At 35.1% G+C, this 13,959-nt stretch overlaps 1 protein-coding gene across 1 annotated transcript in view; it reads right to left on the bottom strand.

Annotated features, from left to right (window-relative positions):
* Positions 1-13,570, bottom strand: part of LOC112053778 (3-hydroxy-3-methylglutaryl-coenzyme A reductase) — a 38,019-nt gene extending 24,449 nt beyond the window's left edge. Inside the window, exon 1 of the mRNA XM_024093331.2 lies at positions 13,371-13,570. The gene's annotated coding sequence lies outside the window, so the exon portion shown is untranslated. The remainder of the gene's footprint in view (positions 1-13,370) is intronic.
* Between the last annotated feature and the right edge of the window lie 389 nt (positions 13,571-13,959).

The following is a 13,959-nucleotide window of genomic DNA, read 5'->3' as shown; positions in this document are numbered from 1 at the left end:
ACAAAAACTGATTGTTCGATAAAGTTTAACTTGTTTTTAGAATGATATATAATATTTTTTTGAAATTGAAATGACAATGGGGATGATGACTAGGTTTGAATATATTGATTTTTATGATACATTCGGATAAATAAGCTCAATGTTAACTAATATAATACATAAAAAGCAAAGATTGTCTGGATATTTGCAAAATAAATAAGATTATAAAATTTTAAAATCTATTTAATTTTATTTATCGTAATTAAATGAAAATTCATACAGTTTTAGCTTCCTTACATTAAATGTTCATTATTCAATAAATGAACTATAAACATAAACGCACAAATAACAAAGATATTAGTAATTTTCTTTGAACGCCCATACAAACCTAACGATCAGCGAGCCAACGACGTTACTAAATCGTGCCATTTTGTATGGGGCGTTTTTCAGGGATCCGCGGCAGCGCCGCAAACCTGACTCTTTAAATCCCTGTAGCTCCGAAAGTAATGATCGCAGATACCCTGTTACTTTTACAAAATTGCTTTACTATTAGTATATTCTTAATTTATATACAATTTAAAAAACTGTCATCATCACTATTGGAGTAGTGTAACAACATCGTGGTGCACAAGGGATGCAAAAAGAAAAAGAGGCAGACCGATTAGTAGATGGAAAAACGATCTGATTGCCTTTTAAGGTACATACTGGGCCCGATCAGCTATGGAAAGGACACAATAGAAGGGGAAGGGGGAGGCCTTTGCCCAGCAGTGGGATGAAATTTAAGTATATACTTAGCATGTAATAAACATTATGTAATTTAGATTGTTAAAGCCTTAAATAAATAAATAAATGATATTTTTCGACTTTGACTTATACTTAGTCAAAGTCGAAATTTAAAAATAGCATAAATGTAATAGGCCCAGGATTCGTGGAACATTTTTACAATTGATTATTAACAAGTTAATGTTGATTTTTTCTTTTATTTATATAATTATCCTTTTTTATTTTAACAATGTTGATAAAATATTAAAACACTATTAAAAATTTATATAAAAAAAAAATTAAACCTTCCCGCAGCGGGACATTTCAGTGCCCAAGCAAATTAATAATTATACAACTTAACAGCCACAATGTCCTATAAATTGCGTGGTACATGTCTTTCCGACGCTCAGAAATTTTTATTACCGTAAAAAAAAATTTTTGCGTCTCATCAAGATGAAGGTACTCCCGGAAAATTAATTTAATAGTAATAATCAATTGTAAAAATGTTCAACGGATTCTGGACAATAATTACACTCACAAAATAATATAAATAAATAAAGATAAACATAATTCATACAACACACATGGAAATGGCATATATTGCACACATGCTAAAAATAAAACATTTCATTGTTTACGCCCTAGGGTTCATTTATACGAGCATCCGTTGCCAACGGCAGCTGGCAACCGACTGCAGTCAGCGACAGTCGATGGCTGTCGCCGACTGCAGTCGAAGGCAGTCAACTGCAATCGACGACCACCGTCGACTGCCGCCGAGACTTCGTTGACTGCAGTCGACCGCCGTTGAGTGCCGTCGACTGCCACCGAGATGTCGCTGACTGCAGTCGACTGTAGTCGTCGGTAGCAGTTGCTGTTCGTGTAAATGAACCCATAAGTCAATAAATACCCCACTACTACAATTGGTGTAAAAACGCCGGGTTGCGAGTATGTCTGTCTAAGCCAACACTCGCACAAAACCTCTTTCTCCGCGCAGCCCTTGACTACAATCTCGCTGGATGATATGTGATGATGCAATCTAAGACGGAAGCGGGCTAACTTATAAGGAGTAGGATGAAATCTACACCCCTTTCGGTTTCTACACGACATCCTACCGTATCGCTAAATCGCTTGGCAGTACGATTTACGTTCAATAAGAAAACCTTAATCGGCCCAGCCGGGGATCGAACCTAGGACCTCCGTCTTGTAAATCCACCGCGCATATCGCTGCGCCACGGAGGCCGTCAAAATAGTAGTTTATGTACAATTTTGATTGTCAATCACAACCTTAGGCATATCAACTTTCCCCCATACTCTCAAGGGAATTAGAGGAAGCCAATTTATACCTTTACGGTTTTTAAATAATGAAGTTAATTAATAAAGCTGAGCGTCAAAGATGTTGAGATAAATGAGTTTTTAGCTTCTAGACTCAAGGTCTGAAGGTCAACACGCTAATCTTTTTGACGAGAAGAGTTATAGTAGTCTTTTCAAAAGACCTTTTGGACAATGGGGATGATGACTAGGTTTGAATATATTGATTTTTATGATACATTCGGGTAAATAAGGTCAATGTTAACTACTTTATACATAAAAAGCAAAGATTGTCAGGATATTTGCAAAATAAATAAGATTATAAAATATCAAAATCTATTAAAAATCTTTTATCGTAATTAGATGAAAATTCATACAGTTTTAGCTTCCTTACATTAAATGTGACATTTTTTAATATTTGGACTATAAACATAAACGCTCAAATAACAAAGATATTAGTAATTTTGTTTGTACGCACATACAAATCTGACGATCATTACATTGCCTACGACGTCATTAGTTCGTGCCATTTTGTATGGGGCGTTTTTCAGGGATCCGCGGCAGCGCCGCAAATCTGACCCTTTAAAACCCTGTAGCTCCGAAAGTAATGATCGCAGATACCCTGTTACTTTTACAAAATTGCTTTACTATTAGCGTACTCTTAGTTTATAAACAATTTAAAAAACTGTCATCATCCCTAATGTACATAATGCCTACCCCAGTTAAAGGCCTTGTGCACTGGCCATATCTGACACACAAAAATTTCAACACAGTACTTTTCCGGACGTGCCCTGTAACTAACTAAACACTCATTAATTACATAACTACTACTATAGGTACCGACTTTTTCTTCGTGACTTGAATTTTTTAATTATAATTACTAGCCACAGCTATACTCTAGGATATCATTAAAAGTGGTTGGTCAGACTGTGAAAAATACAAAAAATATCTATACTAATATTATAGAAAGAAAGAAAGAAAATTATTTTATTTGTTATCTAAAGCTGAAGAGTTTGTTTGTTTGATTGAACGCGCTAATCTCAGGAACTGCTGGTCAAATTTGAAAAATTCTTTGAAATCGGACCGGATCGGCCAGATAGCCCATTTATCGAGGAAGGCTATAGGCTATATATTATCCCCGTAATCCTACAGGAACGGGAACCACGCGGGTAAATATCCCCGGATGGACAAATTGAGATTTTCTTAATTGGTCCAGGTCTGGCTGGTGGGAGGCTTCGGCCGTGGCTAGTTACCAACCTACCGGCAAAAACGTACCGCCAAACGATTTAGCGTTCCGGTACGATGCCATGTAGAAACCGAAAGGGGTGTGGATTTTCCACCTCCTCCTAACAAGTTAGCCCGCTTCCATCTTAGACTACATCATCACATGCCATCAGGTGAGATTGTAGTCAAGGGCTAACTTGTAAAGAATAAAAAAAAAAAAAAACCGCGCGGCGTCAGCTAGTTTCATTATAAATTGACCGAGCCGTTACAAGGGATTGCGACCATAAACATAATGACACTAGATTTTTTTATACAAAGTGTACCATATTTACTGGATCAAACGCAAATGGGAGATAAATATTACAAAGAGTTATTTGTGCAGAACCCTCGGTGGACGAGTCCGAATCGCACTTGACTGGTTTTTGTTTTTATCGCGTCATCTTTGACAATCATATTTTACCTAATTTACACGTTGTGTGTAAATGAAGTAGAAATATAAATCTTCCTTGTGAATCACTTCGCATACATCACATCACAGGTACAAATGGGATACAAATTAAACAGTATTTCGTGTGTATCTGTTCTAACGATAGACAGACATACGGACATACATATATACTCGTAGAGACGCCGAATCTATCTATATATCTATACTTAAAATAAACTGTAACATGGCCAATTCTGTACATTGAAGATATTTTGAAAATTTTAGTTAAAGGAGTTTTTTAAACTATTATCTCCCACGTTTACCTCACATACTCATTATTCATCTTCACAGTAGTCGGAAATTATGTTACCGGATTAAATCATCTCCCTTAATATTAATTTTGAATTAAAATAAATTAATATTGTACTAAACTATTTTATTTTCTCGCAATCGTAGTGAAAAGCAGAGTGCAATACGTGGGGCTGAACCCATTATAAACTCGGTTTCTATTTAGCGGCCTCGTATATAATGGGTCTTTTTAGCCCCTCGTATAACAATCTACTATTGTGCCTGTCTGTACATCGGGCATCACGGTGAAACTACTGAATGAATTTAAATTTAACTTGGCACGATTTGAGACCATACTACAAAGAATGTTACAGGATACTTTTTATCGCAAAAATAGAATCAGAAGGGAGTGAAAGTTTACGTTGATTATCACGCGGACGAAGTCGCGGGCGTCCACTAGTAGGTAGGTAGGTACTTAAATAATGATGCAATATCAACGGTGTAAAAAATGATGCATGCTACAGAAAATATTATGTAAAACTGTATGTAAAATGGAAACGTCATATGCATTAATAAAGATCTTAAAAGAAAGATCTTAAAAGAAAGATCTTAAAAGAAAGAAGATCTTAAAAGAAAGAAGAGATGTAAAAAGTTTCTATTGTAGAGACTTCCAAACTTCACGATCCTGAGCCGCCATCATCCAGCGAATGCCTAGTCTAGTCGCAGTTTGATACTGTTACTATCGTAGCGTTAACGTAAACGCGAATTTCAGTGGCACTACTGCACAACCATTTCAATTCCATATAAAATCGCGTTTACGCTAACGCGATAGTAACAGTATGAAAATATTGAAAACTTCCGCTAGGCACACTGTATATACTAGGAGTAAATTTATGACAACCATAACTCAATGAGCGGACATATCTTATCAATTTCGTGGGTAAGTAACATTTGGTTCTATTTTCATCAATAGTCAAATTGAAGATTTGTAGATTTGAAAAATATTAACAAATTGACCATGGTACTACTACAGTTTTAAATTTAGCGATATTGGAACCTTACATTATTTTGAAAAACTTATAACAAAAACTACTTAGCATATTATACATATTAATTTCAAGACAAATGCTTTTTTTAATTTTGAATCTTTTTAAGAAGTTAAGAACAGTATAGTTGCTTTATAATACGTATTGATGAAAGTACTTAAAAATATTCAATAGGAAATTATACTAAAACCAAGCGGTTTTTTGTACTAACACAAAGAAATTTTACTTATCTATAACGGATAATAAACATGAATATATTTAACCCATGTCTTATTTGTTTCAACATTTAATCAGTTTGCACTACTTTGCATAATTATTGAATATTAATGATTATGTATTTTGTTATGTTTATTATTTATTATGAAGTTTACAATAAGTTGTTAACACCTGCGTGCACCTGATTTGTAGTCTACATCAACGATATTTTATAGATACTATTAGATATGTTACGTGCCTATAAAATCACCGCAATAAGCGATCGGAACTCAGCTAATTCATTGAGCGCACACATTCATAATTTTGTGTTTACTTACATTGCAATATTTATGTATATTATAGTTTTTACACATCCTAAACACACAACTCGTAGACAATATTCAGCATCGATCGTAGATTATACCGATGATATTTAGATATTATTTGTATAAATAACTTTTGTTGTTTACTATGTGACTTAATATAATGAAACTTTGATCGTCTCAGTTTTTTTTTATTCTTTACAATTTAGCCCTTGACTACAATCTTACCTGATGGCAAGTGATGATGCAGTCTAAGATGGAAGGGGGTAACTTGTTAGGAGGAGGATGAAAATCCACACCCCACTTCGGTGTTCGGAGCACTATTCGGTTTCTACACGACATCGTACCGGAACGCTAAATCGCTTGGCGGTACGTCTTTGTCGTAACTAGCCACGGCCGAAGCCTTCCACCAGTTTCGACGCATTAGTGACGTATCTAATAGTATAAAATCTTTGGCTATAGGTATGTATTCGTCTACAATTTCGAGTGCAGTGTTTTTAACTATAATTGGGTGGAGTGAGTTTTATAATAACTAGAATAATTTAACTCGCTAAGGTGAGGTGAAACAGTTCATAGTTCGGTATGGTTCTTTTTTTTTCTGTCTGAGTAGGTGCCGATAGCTCCCTGCGGAACCACTACGGCGTCACCGGGGTTCATTGGTTCATTTAACTGAGTGAAACTAATATTAATTAAGTAACATGTTAAATAATAATAATTTTTAGAGATGGGCCGAGTACTCGGTTGATACTCGGTACTCGGCGTACTCGGCAGATTTTTTGGTACTCGTACTCGGCCGAATAACTCGGTGGGTGAATGCCGAGTATACTTTGTTTAAGAAAAGCATTATTTAGGTAGATATAATTAAAACAACAGTGTCAATCAAAAAGTATTTATTAGTAATTTAGAAAATCTTTGAAAATCTCGATTAAATTTAAATAAAATTAAAATGAAAGTTTTAAAAGAGCAACTGTTGAGTTTCTCGCCCTCTCTTCTTAACAGGAGACTGCGCCTTCCGAGCTGGGTGGTAGAGTCACTACAAATAGTCAAACTTGACGTTTCAAAAGTGCTCGTAAACTAAGCCTACTTGAAATAAACAATTTTTTACGCGCGCGAAATAGAAATTTGATTGAACCGAGCTACTCGTGAAAAAAAATTTAACCGAGTAAAACTCGGTACTCGTTACTCGGCAAAAGTGTTACTCGGCGCATCTCTAATAATTTTCCTATAGTGAGTAAACAACTAAATATAACGACCTGCAAATTTAACTTAAACGCTATGATTTAACATGACCTCCTACATGTATACTAATGTTATAAAAAATTTTAATAAAAAAAATACAACCGACTTCAAAACCTAAAACGTACCCACTAAACTAAAAAGTGAAAAATAACATCATAATATGTTCTACCTGCTGATCAGTATGAAGGCGGTGCTAAGCCGGTGATGTATTAATTCAAGCCATGTGAGAATATCTTATAGATTTAGATTTTGCAGACAGTGTTGTTTCAAGCACCGCCTTCATACTGATCAGCAGGTAGAACATATTATGATGTTATTTTTCACTTTTTAGTTTAGTGGATACGTTTTAGGTTTTGAAGTCGGTTGTATTTTTTTTATTAAAATTTTTATTATTTTTCCATTTTTAGTGTAAAATTTCATCTCAAACGAATACATCAGACCCCTAATGATAGTCACAACCCATCTTGGTACAAAATCCTCAGCAATACAAATTAATCAAGGCCAAACACAAGGTAGTTACTGTAAACTGTTAAGGAGTTCCCTTAATTGTCCTTGGTCTTCATCACCAAACCCCTAAATGACAGTCACAACCTATCTATGTGGAAAGTACACATTAATACAAATTAATCAAGCCCAAACACAAGGTAACTGCTGTAAATCGCCGAAGAGTTCCCTCGTCTGTTTTATGGCTCCATCATCAGATCGATTTTAAACCTTCATGAAATTGTAGTGCTTAAAAGTACTAAATGGAAAAGTATGCGAACACACTAGACACCCATATAATTTTTGAAAGTTCCCCTCAATTTCTCCAGGATTCCATCACCAGATCTTGACATGATGGCAATGGGACCAAATGGGGACTATACCGTTTCAAACAAAAAAAGAATTTTTTAAATCGGTCCAGGCGTCTTTGAGTAATCGGTGTACATACATAAAAAAAAAAAAAAATACCGACCGAATTGAGAACCTCCTCCTTTTTGAAGTCGGTTAATAAAAGAGGTAAAGTTTTTGGTATTATAGGATCTACTGAACCGATTTTGAAAATTCTTTTATCACTAGATAGCCACGTTATTAGCGGGTGTCATAGGCTATATTTTATTACCGTATTCTCATTGGAACGGGAACTACGCGCAAGAAACCGAGGCGAGGCGTTGGCTAGTCTATAAAGATTTGTTTGTTTGCATTCAATAGTCTCCGAAACTATTAAACCAATTTGAAAAATAATTTCACTGTTTGGAAGCTACACTATATTTTATCCTCATATTCCTACGGGAACGGAAACTATACGCGGGTGAAACCGCGAGAATCTGCTAGTCTTCTAATAAGTATAGCAAAATTTGTGGTCGCCACAAATGGCTCGACTGATTTTGATGAATCACTGGTACTGAGTAACTGCCTCGCTAGTCCAGTGGTTCGCCTATGAGGTTTCAGATCACGAGGTCCAGGGATCGAATCCTGTGACACTGAGTGTTCTTTCATCTAACATCTTTTCAGTTTAAATTCTTAGCCCAGTGTTGGGAAGTTGGTGATGCCTCGGAGAACGTTAAGGCGTCGGTCCTGGACATTATCATTGACATCTGATAGTGGTGGTTAAAGAAACATTATCGCCCTAGGCACGCCAACCCGTATTGGAGCAGTGTGGTTGGTCTGTACTCCATATCCCCTTTCCTGTAAGGATGGAGGCCTGGACCAGTCATCATTATCAACCCATATTCAGCTCACTGCTGAGCCCGAGTCTCCTCTCAGAATGTGAGAGGTTAGGTCAATAGTTCACCACGTTGGCCCAATGCGGATTGGCAGACTTCGCACTCGCAGAGAATTAAGAAAATTCTCTGGTATGCAGGTTTCCTTACGATGTTTTTCATTCACTGTTTGAGACACGTGATATTTAATTGCTTTAAATGCACACAACTGAAAAGTTGGAGGTGCATGCCCCGGACCGGATTTGAACCCATACCCTCCGGAATCGGAGGCAGAGGTCATATCCAATGTGCTATGGGCTATCTCTGGCTCTGGACCAGTAGTGGGAACTAATGTGAAAAAAACAAAAATTTGTAAAATGTAATCTACACTTAATCTGGTGCTTCTCGGCAAAAAAAATCATATAAAAAGCTGCCTATAAATTTTCACTTCAGAAATGACGAAATTAAAAAAAACACAATATTTTTTCCCGGCATAAACGTGCAACCAAAATATGAAAACATTTCTTTTCTGAGAAATCTTTACACTCCAATTAATTTTGTAACGCCACTGATCGCGACCAACACACGATCAAGCCGTTAGCGCTGCAGGCATTTGAGCTTACTTGATCGTCAGTGGCTGACGTTGGTTACACGTGAATTAATGTTTTCGGTTATACAAAAGTTAAAAACCTACTCTCTCAAGACATTCAACCGCAGTCACGTGAATGAAAACAGAAGGAAAAAAGATATACACTTTTCGTTTGTTTAAATTAAACAGTATCAGTACAGTGTGAAAAATGACAGTGTTTAAATTATCAAATCGATAAAATCTTTAGTGTTTACCTGCTGAACGTTTTTTTTTAATAGTAAACTGTTAACAAAATCCTTGACATATTAATGGGTTCAAATTTTTTTATATGATATCAAATCATCTACCTAAATCATACATACAATTTAGTTTATATACGGCACTGATGCAGTCATTCCTAATACAAATTCAAAAACTAATATATATTCTCCAGTCAGTACGAGGCGTAGCATCAATAATTTTCAATATTATTCAAGAAAGTCTTAATATGTTTTTAAAAACTGTTCACTAAATCTAAAGAAATAAGATGGAGTATTTTTTCATATGTAATTATTGATTATTAGTCTATTAAATCTTGAAATGCAAATTACGAAAAAAGATTGTATATGCGGATGTCAAGTTTTTTTCATGGGTTTCACCGGCTTTACCACACTGCTTGTAAAGACTCATTCGGGATCATTATAATTCTGTAAGCTCAGCTTATGCCATGTATTAATTAATAGAAGCATATAGCACATTGCAATGATTCCTCCTCCTAACAAGTTAGCCCGCTTCTATCTTAGATTCATAGATTGCATCATCACTTACCATCAGGTGAGATTGTAATCAAGGGCTAACTTGTAAAGAATAAAAAAAAATCCAGCTGAGACTTAGCCAACACTTCTGGGGCATGCAAGGTGCAAGCCCTATAAAGTGCCTGAGGCAGTGTTAAGTCTCATGAGCCTGTTATTATACCCATAACCATAACACAGCAATGCTGCTTGATGGCAGAAATAATCATGGTGGCATGGTATGGTGGTATTTCACCGGACGAGCTTGTCACAAAAGCTTAAATACTAATGCAATGTGAGAGGTAATTAAAAAAAGGAATAAATTGCTACTTTGACATGCACATAGTACATGATAAGAAATTAAGATGCTAGGTTTTTTAAATACAATACTTTTATGAAAAAAAAATATAAAAATGTTTTCTGATGAAAATTTTGAATTGTATAACTGGCTCAAAATCACCAAGTTGCAGAATTGGCTTTGCCAGCAAATTATGTCTTAAATCTCAAGTTTATTGAGAAAACTAAATTACTAAAACCAACTTCTTTTGAGTGTACATCAAACAATACAATTCATAAATAAATTTTAAAATATATCAATATACATGCATAGAAAGTCAACTCGGGAATGCGTTCTAATGTACAATATTGAACTAAAAGTTCAAAATATTTATGAAAAATTTGAGCCACACCTGTCATATCGTAATTTTTATAATTTCAACCAAATCTATTCAGTAGTTTTTAACAAACTTCAAAAAAAGGAGAAGGTTCTAAATTCGACGCGTATGTTTTTTTCATGTTCCTTAACTCCTAACTTCATCATTTATTAACTAATTTTAAAAATATTTTTTTGTTTGAAAGAGTATACTTCCAGATTGGTCCCATTTCATTCTCATGAAAATTGGTTTAGTAATTTTGTGTTAAAGTTTGTGTTGCCCGCACCGCTCCCGCACCGTCGGCGCCGCCGCAATTTTTTGACGTGCAAATTCTGAGCACCGTTTACACAATACAGAAATTTTAAATTTTAAATTGTACGATTTTGTTCTTGCCACCGTTTGTACAGGAAGAAAACAAGTAAAATTTTCTTTATCTTGCTAAAGTTAGACATACAATGTCTAACTTTACAGAACAGGTACTAATGTCACAAAATAGATGTATGTGTCTTGCTTGATAATCCTGTGTGAACGGGGCTTGGAATTTGACGTCATAGAATTGCGGTGCCGGTGTAGGAGCGGTGCAGGTGCGGTGGTACGCGAACGCTAATAAACATCCATACCAACTTTCACATTTATTTATGTAAACTTTAAATATAAATTTAATCTCAATCGGTGAAGGAAAACATCGTGAGGAAACCTGCATACGAGAGAATTATCTCAATTCTCTGCGTGTGTGAAGTCTGCCAATCCGCATTGGGCCAGCGTGGTGGACTATTGGCCTAACCCCTCTCATTCTGAGAGGAGACTCGAGCTCAGCAGTGAGCCGAATATGGGTTGATGACGTATAAATTTAATAAAAGAATAATTATGTACTATCACTTTTTTATAATAATGTAAGTAACTAAACTAACTAATAAATAAAAATGGATCTTCAAAATGTATGTACGTCCATAACATTCGAACAACTGCACCAAATTGGATGATTCTTGTTTTTATTTGTATTTGTTATTGTTAGGACAAGGTTTGTGTAATAAGTGTTTGATATTAAAAAAAAAAGGCTAAAAATAACACTTTTCTATACTCCCATACAAACAATTCACAATAATACTTAAGAGGGGTAGGGATTTTTAGGGTAGGCGTAGAGAAGAGTAGCTGTAGAGAGAGGTATGGTATGGGTAGGGTAGAGGTAGGGTAGGTTAGCGGTAGGGAAGAGGTAGTTTAGGGGAAGGGAAGAGGTATGGTAGGAGTAGGATATAGGTAGGGTTGGATAGGGGTAGGGTGGGAGTAGGGTATGGGTAGGAAAGATGTGCACATAAGTCAAAGCAAAGCTTGACCAGGTCCATTAGTAACTAATATACCTTTTTGCAGTTGGGTAAAAACAATAACAAATATTGTTGTTACAAATGATAAAAGTTCTCAATGAATAAAAAGATTTTTAAGTAAAATGGTTTTACTTATTACATAGATGATGTGCGAAAAGCCAAAAAAATATTCAGTAAGCCCTAGGCTAGGTACCAATTATCAAACGACTAACCTTAACAATCTAAGGTACATAATAATCAGACAAAATAATAAAATTGTGGGACACAAGGAAATCTTATCAATAGTCAACCATGGGCCTCCCTTTTCAACATTTGTTTGAAAGCTACGATTAACTATTACCATTTATAATTTCTAGCAAATGAATATAAAAAAAAATTTAAATTGATAGCCCAGCGGATATGACCTCTACCTCCGATTCTGGAGGGTGTGGGTTCAAATCCGGTCTGGGTCATGCACCTCCAACTTTTTAAGTTGTGTGCATTTTAAGAATTAAGTATCACGTATCGAAAACGGTGAAGGACAAACATTGCAATGCAAGAATTTTCTTAAATATCTGCGTGTGCCAATCCGCATTGGGCCAGTGTGGTGGACTATTGGCCTAACCCCTTTCATTCTAAGAGGAGACTCAAGCTCAACAGTGAGCCGAATATGGGTTGATATTGATGAATGATATATAAAAATTAAAAAAAAACATCAAAGTCCTTGATTTCATCTCATATATTAAAAAAAAGCTAAGTGGATTCTATAATCTATATATTAAGATAAATAAGGTTTTATGCATAAATTATTTCTATCTTCAGATTGATACCAAAATTTAATTTGAATAAAAAAAAATATTTTTTTTTAGTCTGCAAATACAATTATTCCATTTGTTTAAAAATTATAATAAGTAATATTTTTTTATTTTGTTATAATTTGCAATAATAAATTATAATTAATATCAATGCAATGTCTCATTCTTCTATTATCAAATTATCTGTTAGTTTTTTCTCTTTATTTTCTTGATTAAAAATAAGAAAATGCATGGTATTAGGTACATTTTAAAGTAGTGTTTTTCATAGAAACTAGATTTTTTTAAAGTAAATAATTATCTAACTAGGTACCTACTTGGTATCACCTACACAAACCATTCGAACTTTCGAAGTAAACCAAAAAATCAAGGTCACACAGAGAGAGTGAACACGAGTTCTGTATTAAAATTTCACTTTTATAACCAAAACAGGTTTTAGAGAAGTAATAAATTATTTCTTCCCAATTATATCACCGATTCATTTCAAGATAATTACTAATTACGTCCATTCTACATACACGCTCAGGTAACGGTGTTAAACGTACTGAAAACAGTAAGTAAACAGTAGTTATATTTTTTAAATTAATTTTTAGTATAATATACCTACTTCGAATAAACACATTTTCAAATGAATCAATCACAAGATAAAGATAGGATTCTAAATTTAAATTTAAAAATTCAATAAGTTGATAATGTGGACAGAGTACCTTTAGAAAAAAACAGAAGTGTTACGTGAAAATTTCACTTCGGAAAAAAGAAATTTTCTACTTACAAATGGGTTATTTTTTTTCTTATCCCTTTTCTAAAATCTTATTGGTAAGGCGTACGGATCACGGACGCGACGGCTTAATTTCGCGAGCGGACTAGCGCTTTAAAATTCGTAAATTGTGAAATAAAATTGCTTTGACACACTTTTCGACATTTTTGACGTGCTACTTGCGTCCACAGACTAATCAAAACTGAACTTACTGAAGAGTGAAGAATAGTGAAGTGAATACTCGTTTTGTTGCTATTTGCCGTCATGCTAGTAGGACTTCATCTGAATACGGCCACGGCCTTGTTGAAATGGCGATAGTTGAATTCGATAAACTATATAAATTACTAGCAGACGCCCGCTATATCGTCCGCGAGAAACTCGATATAAACTTTTAACTACCCCTATCTACCCTAACCTGGTAAACTAGATAAAGTTATAGCTTGGCAAATTCGTTCGTAAAACTTCCGATTGTCCGCGCGGGCCGCGGGGCGTGTAGCGATGAATGAAAACACACGACTGATGCATCTTACTTCCCCGCACGCACGATTTTACACCCGCGTAGTCTTTCCCCTCATCGCCTGCATATCATGGGAGTGTCATCAAC

Source organism: Bicyclus anynana, chromosome 18 (genome assembly GCF_947172395.1).
Source record: "Bicyclus anynana chromosome 18, ilBicAnyn1.1, whole genome shotgun sequence".
Taxonomy (NCBI): domain Eukaryota; kingdom Metazoa; phylum Arthropoda; class Insecta; order Lepidoptera; family Nymphalidae; genus Bicyclus; species Bicyclus anynana.
Note: the sequence above shows the minus strand (reverse complement) of the source record. Positions and strands in the feature narration are given on the sequence as shown.